At 48.2% G+C, this 12,428-nt stretch overlaps 1 protein-coding gene across 2 annotated transcripts in view; it reads left to right on the forward strand.

Moving 5' to 3' along the window:
* Positions 1–9,274: 9,274 nt before the first annotated feature.
* The window catches only part of LOC119446130 (E3 ubiquitin-protein ligase mind-bomb-like), a 38,648-nt gene continuing 35,494 nt past the window's right edge, over positions 9,275–12,428 (forward strand). For both annotated transcript variants that reach the window (XM_049663930.1, XM_049663931.1), the window contains exon 1: positions 9,275–9,583. The gene's annotated coding sequence lies outside the window, so the exon portion shown is untranslated. The remainder of the gene's footprint in view (positions 9,584–12,428) is intronic.

Here is a 12,428-nt window from a genome sequence, read left to right on the forward strand (position 1 = left end):
GTCAACGCTTGTGGTCAGCCTAGTTTCCTATGTGGCGGAGGATATCGTCTCCGTACCATGTAAAAATGTTTGGTAAGTTCGTTATATGAGGAGGGAGGGTCCCGATTGTCCATAACCTCAGCGCCGCGCCACTCGGTAGCTACGCAGTGAACGACTCCTCGCGCAGCCCTGGGGGCCGACTCGTTGAGGTTGGGCGGAGCGCCCTCGATCTGCCCCCTGTGTGCGGGGAACCAGATGATCGTGTGCGACTTGATGTCCTTGTCCCGCAGAATGCGCAGGACCTGCTCCGAAACCGTGCCCTTGGCGAAAGCTCGGACAGCCGTCCGCGAGTCGCAGTAGATCGTGGTCCTTCTGTCGTTCAGTAGGGTCAGGGCTATGGCCACCTGCTGCACTACCTCGGCCGACTTCATTCGAATAGTCGCAGACTTCGTGATTTTCCCATCGTGATCGATGCCCACCGCTACGAACGCCGCCCGTCGGGGTATCGGGCAGCATCAACAAAAGAGCAATCCCGAGCCTGGTCCAGAGCCTTGTCCAGGAGAGCCTTGGCCCTAGCTCGTCTCCGTCCCACTTTGTGTTCAGGATCAACGTTGCGTGGAATTGGAGCAACGACAATGCGTTCCCGCTGTTCCCGAGGGAGACCGCAGAAGCGGGACTTGATTTCCGCCGGAGGAACCCCCAGCTCCTGCAGGATGCTCCTACCCGCTTGGGTGGTGGACAGCCTGGTGTACTGCGCCCTCTCCTGCGGTTACGCGATCTCTTCCAACGTGTTGTGCATGCCGAGACACATCAGTGTCTCCGAGTTTGTGTAAATGGGGAGTCCAAGGGCCCTCTTGATAGTCTTCCTGATCAACGTGTTGAGCTTGTCCCTCTCCGACCTTTGCCAATTGTGCATGGGCGCCACGTAGGTAAAATGACACATCACAAAGGCGTGCGCCAGTCTCACAAGATTGTCCTCTCCAAGACCCTGCTGCCGGTTGGCAACTCTCCGTATGAGTCTGATGGCATTGTCCGTTTTCTTGGCTAGTTTAGACAACATCAGGTTATTGGAGCCGTTCGATTAGATCGCCATACCTAGGACCCGGAGGGAATCCTCCCTGGGGATGACACCGTCCTCACTTGTCCGTAGAGTGATGTCGACGTCCTCTACAGGCTTCCAACCCTTTGGTTTGGGCCCTCTTCGCCTTGGCCTGTAAATAAGCAGTTCTGATTTCCGAGGGGAACACCGAAGGCCGGTCAGCTTAAGATATTACTCCGTGATCTCCATGGCTTCCTGCAACGCAGCCTCCACCCGTCCGTCACTGCCTCTGGTACACCAAATGGTGACGTCGTCTGCATATATTGTGTGATTAATACCATTGACTTCGGAGAGTCTCCTCGACAGACCGATCATGGTCAGGTTAAATAGCGTCGAGGAAATGACACACTCCTGTGACGTCTCTCTGAAACCCAGCCTAACCGAGTCCGAAACGACGTCTCCCGCCCTGAGAGTGGCTTCTCTGTCCGCAAGGAATGATCGTGTGTAGTCGTAGAAGTACTTGCCCAACCCGCGGCTAGATATCTGGCTCAAGACAAAGGAGTGCAAGACGCTATCAAAGGCCTTCTCCAGGTCTAATCCAAGTATAGCTCTCGTGTCCCTCGTGTTACGGTCAATGACTTGATATTTGATCAGCTTCATGGCATTCTGCGTTGACTGTCTTGCCCTGAAGCCTATCATATTGTGTGTGTAGGACGGGTGCCGAAAACTTATTTTGAATATATGACCCACCAACTAGCTGAAACCGAGAGTATACGTTTGGAGCTTGTCGATGCAGCGCTGCGGCAGTCCGTTCTTGCGCAAAAAAAAAAAAAAAAAAAAATAGATGCCGTTCACACTTTTTTCTTTAGCGAAGCACCTTATGCACTCGGGCTGTCGGCGTCTCCTGTCGTCGTCGTCACAGTAATGTCGGCGTCTCCAGTCGTCGTCGCCACGGCAAAGCAAGCGGCTCGTGCTCGCGCTCGGCACGCGCCCGTGCCACTGCTCCCGCGTTTGTCGTCGTCTTCCACAGCTGGCTGCGTTGCTGCTCATCATTCTAGCGTAGAATTTCACTTCTCTTCTGTCGTCGTAATGGGGAGGCCGTGTTTACGGGTTATGAGCCATTGCTTAAGGCAGTATGAGCCCATTAGCGGTGCATCATTGCATGCTTCGCACCTACCCAGGTTTCACTTTAGTGGAGCTGAATTCGGCTCAATGGGTCAAATTACGCTTACGCATAAAATTTGTTTCACCGCTGTAACCGAGCCTACGACTTGATTCGTGCTAACTGTAATAACTAATAAAAACTAAAACAGTAAGAAAGGCGTCCATACTGGCCAAATTGCTGAGGGAGTTAACGTAAACAATGATAGTTTCGCTAATACTTCATGGTAAAAGACATCGTCAAGCCGGAATACAATTTTATGTAGAGATCGAGGTCTGGGCACTGTTCGGCTTCCGGTGTCCGTAGGTTTCAGAGAGTCTTTATCATGTGTTCCTACGTCGAGCCTATCGAAAAAGCATTCCTTGATGGGGATGCGTCTTGAAAACTCTGTTATATCTTTGTGGAGTTCATACTCATTTACTGCGTTGTTCGTGGGACGAAACGTTAGACGAAGTTTGAGGAGATCAATTTCATCGGGATTTAAACTTTGTGATATGTCTACTACGTTGCTGCAGTGCTCTGGATTCTCGCTGGTAGCACTATCGGTGGAACTGTGTGCTGTAGGGGTCATACTAGTTTTCTTCGGTGGATCTGCGGCTCCAATACTTTTGTGTAGGTATTTAGTGGGAATCCTCCCTAGCTTCGACGAATTGTTCAAGTTCTCTTTTTTTTTAACAGCGCGTAGTTGAAAGCGAGTTTTAGATTTTGCGCTCCCAAAGTTTGGCGACGCAAACCACTGGGTTTACAAAAGAATTAAAACATGTATGCAAGAGAAAGCAATATGGGTACAAAAAGAACGCAAGCAGGGCGTGGTGCTGTGGGTGCGCCAAATCTAAAACTCTCTAAAATGTGAAGGAATCACAATGTTTTGTTAAGTACTGTTCCCTTGCACAACGAAAAATTCTATAGTCACCTCATTTACATGCACTTACTGTACATTGATGTTAAGTAGCGCGATGCCAATAGAACGAAACTTAGCCGAAGTGAACAGTGCGAGTGCTCCCAGATCGAATTTTATGAGCTAATTATCCCTACACGATTTTTATAATAGGAATTTAAGATTTATGCAGCAGTTGAATGACATTTTGCATGAAAGATTGCAGCGCTACTTTCCCGCTAGGAAAGTTTCTTTGTAATTACATGAGGACTAAAAACAGAACCCGAGTTTGAAGTCCCCCATCTATGGAGTCCCCTTCGCGTGACGACAATTTCGGAGGACATGCAGGGAAGAGTTAAGCTGCGGAAAGAGCACTACAGATGGCAGGACGTACTTGTTGACGGTAAAATCCCTATAGAAAAGTACCGCCACCCTTTGACAAACGCCACTTCTCTCTCTCCTGTATCTCCGATTGGACGATGATAGCGCGCGCTTTTCACTTCTTTATATTTTTTTTTTTCCGCCTCAGAGCCATGTTGAAAGTCCTCTGCGCAGCCGCAGTCGCCGGCGGCGGCGGCGGCGTGCGCCCGGCCTGAAAGCTTCAACGTGGACTTTCTAGGTGCGCCACCGTCGACTTGGGGAGAGAGAGAGAGATAATTTATTTGAAGGAAGGCAGAGAGGTCGGCCTGAGCTAGCATGCTCTAGCCTGCTACTCTGCACAGGGGGAGGGGGGAACGGGGACATAAAGGCTGGATGAGGGGTGATGATGACATAGAAGAAGGATGTACAACGGTAAAGGCAAGTTCAGCATCCTAATGGCTATCAACAAAGTCCAAAAAGGTCCTTCAAAAGTGTCATCTACCTTCCAGAGCATGGACGGAGTCACGAATACAATTGAAAGTTCACAAAAACTCGCCGCGAAGAAGCTTGTGTATGGGCTTCTCATGCGTGAGCACCACAGGTGCCAAGCAAGGTAATTAAATTATGTAAAGAGCAGCGATCAGCTGCTCCAGTACGGCGAGGACATGCACGGCGCTTTTAGCGGCCGGAGTCTGGAGACCACAGAGAATCACGCGCATTGATTCTAGCAGGCGTTTCAGCATTTTTTCAACACTTTCTTGGTCAGTCTTTTCAGCTCCTTGCTTGCCTATAGGGTTAGCGGCTTTACTAGCCCTATAATCCACTTCTTGACTTAGAAGAACACTACGGCATGGTATCGTGGGCGTGGATCTACTGGGTAGTGAAGGCCACTCCGTGTCTGTGCCACCCAGGGGCGACGAATGTGCGCCCTGTGCTCTCGGAGATCCTGAATTTGCTGTAGGCGCGGTTACCTTCCTCGATGCCGGCAAAGGCAGGGGTTGTCGAGGCCCCTGCGGCCCACAATCCAGTTCTCCTGAAGTCATTGGATGGCGCTTCTTATGCGAGCGTTGTCTGTCTCGGCGAACAGATTGAGCAGCCTGTCTATGGGAAGACTTGTTTTTTGCCATTTTCCGGAGAATACGAACTTCCTGCTGCATTTTCGGGCAATCCTTCGACGTTGCTTCGTGAGAGCCAGGACAGTTGGGACATTTCAATGAAGGTGCATCACAGTCGGCGGTATTATGTTGCCCACCGCAACGCTGGCAGGTCACTTGATTTCTGCACACAGCGCTTACGTGACCAATCTTGAGACATTTCCGACACTGCAGTGGCCTCGGGACGAATGGTCGGACGTGGTGTATCACGTACCCCACTTTGACAGTCATTGGCAAAGTTGACGAAGCAAATACTAGTTTGATGCACCGGGAGTTCCCCAAGCGGTGAATCTCAAGAATCTGCACCGATGAACTCAGTAATTTCCTGAGGTCAACATTCTTGATGTCAAGGTCGATATCAGAAATTACACCAGTCGTTGACTCCTTCCCGTAAGTAAAAAAGGAACGGACGGGAATTCCGCCTAATGTTGGTATAGTCATTAACTTCTCTATTATAGTTGAACTCTTGGCATCTACCGTCAGGATGTTTTTTCGAGAGTTGATCCGGATTTCGTTGACTTGACCAGGGGCCACACTTTCAAAATATTCATATAAAAACTGCCTACTTAAGGAGTTCAGGTTGTGCGACGCCGTAAGCGGCACGTAAGAGACCATGAAAGACTGCTGCTCCCTCTCGTTAGATGATGTCTGCTCACTTGACATCTGGCGCATCCTCTTCTTCATACGACGGCCCATGACTACGGTGTATTCGTTGTCGGAGTCCATGGCTTCGGGCGTTGAGCTCTCCCGGGAATGGAGCTGGTCCGAGCTGCCAAAGTCACGTTGCCTAAACATGAGCGATGAAGTAGACGGCTGACCTTGTTCAGGTGGTCGTGCGAGCGTCTTCCTGCTCATTCTTGATGAGAATACGTTGACGAAACTGGCAGAACCGTAAAAGACTCCATAATAGCGAGAGGCCCAGAGCACCGGTGAGCCCTGAGCACTTCTTTCTCTTCCTCTGTCCCGTCGACTTGGCTTTCGCAAGCAAAAAGTAAAGAAAAAAGCAAGCGCTTTAGGAGAGGAGGCGGCGGAGGAAAGAGTAGATGGCGGTACTTTTCTTATATAGGGACTTTAGTTGACGGTAGGGAGCCTACATGCAACGCTCTTTCTCTAGTTGAAGGGTTGCTTTGCCTTAGAGTTCCCTAGAAAATAATATAAGCCGGGAACTCAGGCATTACAATCGTTTCGCTACGGCGGCTAGATACTATAGTTTCGCCGCCATGTCAATAATGTTAAATTACACGAACAGACTAATTTAAACTTCGCGCTTGTGGCTTAAAACGTTCTTGGGACATTATTAAAGCGAAGGCCTCAGCTGGCTCATGGGTCAAAAATTAGACCGTCTTGAAAATTTAATGGCACCAATATTGATGGCACCAAAATTGATGGTGCCACCATTGATGTCGAACCCACGACCTTTGGTGTTAATTAAGGCAAAGTTAATTATAGCACAGTCAATTAAGATAGCGTTAATTAAGGCACTCGAACCCACGAATTTGGCCGGAGTCGAACCCTCGAAATTTCGTAGAAGTCGAAACCACGACATTTGTGGTTAATTAGGGCGAAGTTAATTAAGGTATAGTTAATGAAAGCACTCAAACCCACAAAGTTTGGTGGGAGAAAACAAGTAATAGGACGTAACAACGCACGCGAACGAGAATGTCAAGTAATTTTATGAATGTCTCGTGATCGCGCGGGCTTTCACCTTCAGCCTCTTCAGCGTGTGCTAAAGTGACTGTCTACTTTTTTATTATACTTTATATTTCCAAAGTTTTTAGCATTAATAGGTTCTATAGTTATATTTGTATTCCCACTCATGTACGTGAGCGTTGTGAATTGCTGCATTTATAAAGCAATATTCAATTCGTTGATACTGATCAATTTGCAAATTCACAAATAATTTGAAGCCGTAAGAACGAGGTTCTGCCCAATCCATGTGCAGCCCACCATTTCCATACTGACGGAACGGCCATACTTGCAATTAATACTTGCACTACTAGCACCACAATTCCCTCTACTAACCTCTATGGTTCTGGCAGGTTTTGTCATTGACAGGGTTCTTTCAAGGCCTGCTTTCACCCATAGCTTACGCCACAGTGGTTTGTTGGGGAAGTTGTTAAGAGCGCCTCGTTAAACGGAAGGGAAATCACCGGGAATATAGGAGACGTCGCATTCCTTGTGCCCTGTCAATTCGGCGTGCTACTTAATCTTGCCGTTGCCGCGTGCTGCTACGAAGGCCTGGCAATAGGGATGTGAACCGCTTTCACGTATCATAATTATAGTGCCCGCATGCCTGGTGATCGATCAACATTCTGTGCAGTTCCACACACACACACACACACACACACACACACACACACACACACACACACACACACACACACACACACACACACACACACACACACACACACACACACACACACACACACACACACACACACACACACACACACACACACACACACACACACACACACACACACACACACACACACACACACACACACACACACACACACACACACACACGCACACGCACACACACACGCACACGCACCTTTTTTTATATAAATGAGGAACGAACTAAGCGCCCTCCTATGGAAGCAGTCCTACACTAAAAAAAAAAAAGTTCGGAATACTTCCACCTCTATGTGAAGATGGAAGACCAGAGAAGCTGTTGGTCTTGTTTGATTATATTGACACCTTTTTCATGTTGGTGGTTTTGTTAAATGGTTGAGAAGACGCAACACATAACTTCGTTGCGTCACCGCGCGCCGTATGCTTTATGTGCCAGTGAAAGCGAGTTTAGGCGACTATATTCACGCCACCCTGCACCATTGGCCGCTGCACGTTGGGCTGCTGCGTGTTCGGCTTCTCATCGCTTTCGCATCCATTCGCGCTGTTGAGCGCGCCGGCGCTCCTTGAAGGCGCGCTCTTCCTCTTCGGAGCAAGAGACACGAGTCTTACCTATACCGAGTCCAAGGGGCCACTGATGACGTCGCTAGGGGGCTGCGAAGCACGAGGTGGCGGGATCAAGTCCCTGCCACGGCGGCCGCATTTCGATGGGGGCGAAATGTGAAAGCACCCGTGTACTTAGATTTATTTGCATGTTAAAGAACCCCAGGTGGTCCAAATTATTCCAGAGTCCCACACAACGGCATGCCTCATAATCAGATCGTAGTTATGGCACGTACAACCCCATAATTCTTTTTTTAACGTCACTAGGGAGATGGCTATGTCAAGAGAGAATGAGACACAGCTATTGGTTGGTAGGCGATTACGTTTTCTCACTGACGTTTCGACACGCATAGTCATAGATTAGCGTTAGGGCAACGGCATTCATCGCTCCGGCGCATTGTTTTATTGCGATAGCAATTATATGGACACTTCCACCGGATTTCTGCCGTCACCGTCGTCGTCGTCGTCGTCGCCGTCGTCGTCGCCGTCGCCGAAGAAGATAAAATCTTCGCCGCGCGCCGTATGCCCGAGCGGAAGCGTGCGGGGACGCACGCTGTCACGGAGAGCGAACGCACTCAATCTTCCACGCGCAAGCAAGGAAGCGGGAAGCGAGCGCCGGAGGGAGCGGGGGGGGGGGGGGGGGGGCGCATTTCTACTCTGCCAACAACCGCGCTCGTCGCTCGCTCGCACCGTCTCTTATCTCCACACGGCTCTCACCTTTATGCGCTGTGCATTCGCCGCTCAGTTTTCGTTGAAGCGATAGACCGCACGTACCTTCGCCGCCGCAGCTTGCTGCCAGCGTTTTGACAGTCGTTGTCTGCAGTCATTCCATTCTTGTTTGTTTGTGCGCGCTCACACCACAGTTAGTAATAGTCGGGCCACATTTTCCAACGCACGCTACACATGCAATGCTGCCCGGATCGGCAGTGCAGCGCTACAGGTGTGTCCCTTCGCACGCGCTGCCCACGGGCAGCGCTTCTCATCAACACCACCGTTTCACACGCGCCTTCTCGCGGTCATCGAGTCTCTCTTCATGTCGGTCTACTTACGCCGCAGCATACCTGCTTACTTAATCAGCTCATGTTTACTACAATTCATATTGCTACCAAAGCCGCTCACCTTACTTCGTATGACATTGCTGTGTTGCTATCGCATTCATTGCTTCGCCCTTAGGGCGAAACTGTGACATTTTTTTGTTTTTTTGGGTCCCACGTGTGACACGGATAGTTCAAGGGCGCGTTACAGGTCCCCGAGCCCGCAGGAGTATGCGCCATTGCGCTTGAACAGTTTCTGCACTGTCACCAGGATCGGCTCACTTTTTCTTATTGTTGGTCTACGCGTCGTTTTGTCCTCGGACGCGATCCGCCAGAGCGCACACGGCTACAATGAAGTTTACGCTATTATTCACAATTAATGAAATTTGTGGCTTCTAAAGCCCGATGCAGGTAAAGTCGTTTGTGTTGAGCTCACTATACATTGCATCTCAGTGCTCAAAAGCGCTGAATTCTCCTTCATATAAGAAATCTTCCGTCACGTATCGGTTTCGGATGCCTGTACAGCTCCTATACTTAATTGCAGCTATATATTGTTACACAAACGCGTCTTTTGCGCACGAGATACGGCTGCGGTTGACACTTCGCTCTTGCTAGCGTCGATATCTCTTCGGCGGCGCTGCACAGCCTTTCACGGCTTATCTAAGGCGCCCGACTGGAAAAAAGCGGAACTGATTGCAGACGGCTGACGCGAACGTGTCCTGCCTGCACGCCATCCACACAACAGGCGCGTTTGTTGGTGTTCCTAGGCGTTGTTTTTGTCTCGCTAAGAAGACGGTGTACTTACGCTGACAAAGGTTGATGCGCTGTACTTGTGCCGAGATCCAGACGGAATAATGCCTCGTACGAGATTGATCGCGTTTGTGCGTGCAATTCTACGATAACGCTTGAGGAAAAGGGAGGTGCCTGGCACACAGCGACGCCGGATGAAGTCAGCAGTTTTGGCGGTGGCTTTCAGCAACACCGCTTAACGGATCCGTCTTGGCGTGATCAAAAGAGGTCAGGAATCACATTTCTTTTCCGCTTTCTCTCTGTGTGTCTTCGTAATTAGATCTCTCATTACATGTGTTCTATTATAGCAACAGGCTTAAACCGCGAACCATGCCTACGACGTTGCGTATGTCCGTTGCCTCGCCCAAGTGCAAAGTTAATCGAGAAATATATCGCACATTTGCTTCATTCGACGCGGGTGTGAATGGCGCATCAATAGTGCCTACAATAAGAAACCCGTACACACACTTTTTCTGCTGTTCTGTGATCAAGCGACTTTTCGCGAACGTTTCTGAAGCGCTGGCAGGAGCAAGAGTTGATCACAAGTCCTCAAAGGATAAGTCGGTTGCTTGATTTCGTAGTTATGTACTATATAGCGGATCGTTAGTCGAATCACCTGAAAAAGCCATTTATATCATTAGGCATGAACACTGAATGATAAAGACTGCAGACTTTGACGATTCATTCGGCTCTGAACTCGTTTACTGTAACAGCAGCATTCTCGCACAATGAAGACCAACAGTTTATTTTTGCTTGCTTGTCTTTTCCCAAATAATTGCGCTCATGCACAGCTTGGCACACATTAGAGAATACGTTAGAGAATAAAAGTAAGCTATTAAAATTACTTCTTTCAATAAAGTGAATAAAGTAATTGATTATTCTGACAAATTACTGTACCACGAAAGTAATTTCATAATTACTAAAATGTTATCTCTTACTTTTACATTACTTTCCTCCCAACCTTTATTAACGTTGCTTAAATGTAGCAAATAGAATGAACTGCCCTGGCCCTTTCAGTGCGCCCTCTGCAGTCCTTCAGACGTTGTCCAGCTTCACTAACAAAACCTTTCGAAAATTTTCGTTAGTTGTCTTCACTCATGTTCTTGTGAAGGCAGAAGTAGCGAAACTAAAAACTCGCTGGTAGAACCACCACCGAAATGCATCACGTTTGAGGCGTGATTGCAGCCTGCAGCTCCTTTCGCGCTTCTTCTTTCGACATGCCGTGCCATCTAGCGGTATCGCCAGGAAGTGCATGCGTGGCGCGGGCGTGAATACATATTCAAAGAAGATTATCGGAATGTATACGACGCGACTTCGGTTCCACCCAACATCGGGGACGTTTTAAAGGCTTTTTCTTGTCATTGAAGAAGCACATAGCCAGCGACCCAAGTTGGCAACCAAGAGGTTCACATAAGAAATGCAGATGCCGAGTGAACCAAGTTGGCGTCGAAAAGTTCATTGAATAGCGGCCCAAATCTACTGACACAAGTTCACGTCAGGGAAGTTTATTCAAGTTCGGCACATAAGCAGTTGCATACTGTTGCCAGTTGCCAAGCCGTCATTAAAGATGTTCATTGAACAGCGGCACACACCCATTGCCACACACCCAGTGACCCAAGTTGATCCGATGGTTGGTTTCAAAGCTTGTTCTGTCAGCACGGCAACCCGATGCGCTGCCCATTCGACCATGGACTACCAAGTGACGCACGCTTGCGGGAAAACGGTTAGGGAACGTTAAGGCGCCAGCGGAAACTGCGTGGAATGCCCAAGAATGCTAATCGCGTAAAAATTCTCCCTAGGTGATTTCCTGGCACCAGAGTCTAAAGTGCCCACTGGTATCGAGCTGGTTCGAATCGAGCTGGCCTAAACGTCCGCATCCGCTTGGCTGTTGCGTGGCACGACTGACAGCGTTCTAATGTAGTCTCTACGTTCAAGTGCTCGAAGCTGCGTCGCCGGTTAGGACTTCTCTCGGGAATAAAGTCACTGGTTACATGTAATCGGTTACAGAAAAATGTAATTGAATTACAGCCAGCGTTTTGGAGTAAAAAATGATCGATGAATTGCAAAATTACAAAAATGTAATTAACACATGTAATTGATTACATGTAATGCGTAACGTGCACGTCTGCTACTGGGAAATGGACAAGAATCCAGCTGTTTCAGGGTTCTTGGTTGGTGTAGGGAAAAGGTGCGGTCCTTGAATAATAGAATATTTGAAAGTAAGATATGCAAAATAAAATAAATAAGATTTTATATTTATAAAAAATAAATATAATATCTAAAGTTTGTAAGATTATAGAAAAAAAAGAGTGTTTAGAAAAATTGGCTATGACATTTTCATCTTTGAGGTATACGCGAATTCTATTTTGTGAGGAATAATAAAGCAGCTTGCGGAGTTTGAAATGCATGGAGGGACTTCAGCACTCCCAAACCCCCCATGTCTATAGGAAGGATATATTTGTTCAAAGCCTTCTGACCTATATTGACCGATATAAAACCTATATTGACCTTTTCAACTATAGCAGCCTGGGCGTCGCAGTAATTCGCTCTGGACTGTGTTAATTGCGCGTGAACTCCTGCGCAAGAGCATTGCAGAAGCTGCTGCCCGTTCCTGTATATACTCCCGCACTTTAGCCCAGAGAGGATGTTCTCGCGCTTTATGAAACGTTCGCAGCTGTTCGGCCAAATGTTTATGCTAACGTTTTTTTAGCATAAGTCCATAAGTTGGCATAGTCCAACATATCTGATTCAGATAACCTTGCTGCGATAGGTTTATTTTCGTTGATATTGTGCGTTATCATGTTGAGGCTGCCTTGCGCACAGTGTAATAAACCTCGTGAAGTTGCGTAAAACAGTCGTAATTTGTTTCCATTCATTCAGTAGGACAACGTCGAAACACGTACTCGCCCGAAGTTGTCAGATGCGTGGCATTTCATTTGACCTTTAGATATAAAGATTCTATCGTCGTCACTCCAGCGTTATCATCCCATGGTTAGTCATCCCGTAGTTGCCATGCCATTGTCCTCATTGCGTCATAGTCATGCAGTCCATCGTCTTCACTTTGTCGCAGTGA

The sequence above is a fragment of the Dermacentor silvarum genome, chromosome 3 (genome assembly GCF_013339745.2).
Source record: "Dermacentor silvarum isolate Dsil-2018 chromosome 3, BIME_Dsil_1.4, whole genome shotgun sequence".
In the NCBI taxonomy this organism is placed as follows: Eukaryota; Metazoa; Arthropoda; class Arachnida; order Ixodida; family Ixodidae; genus Dermacentor; species Dermacentor silvarum.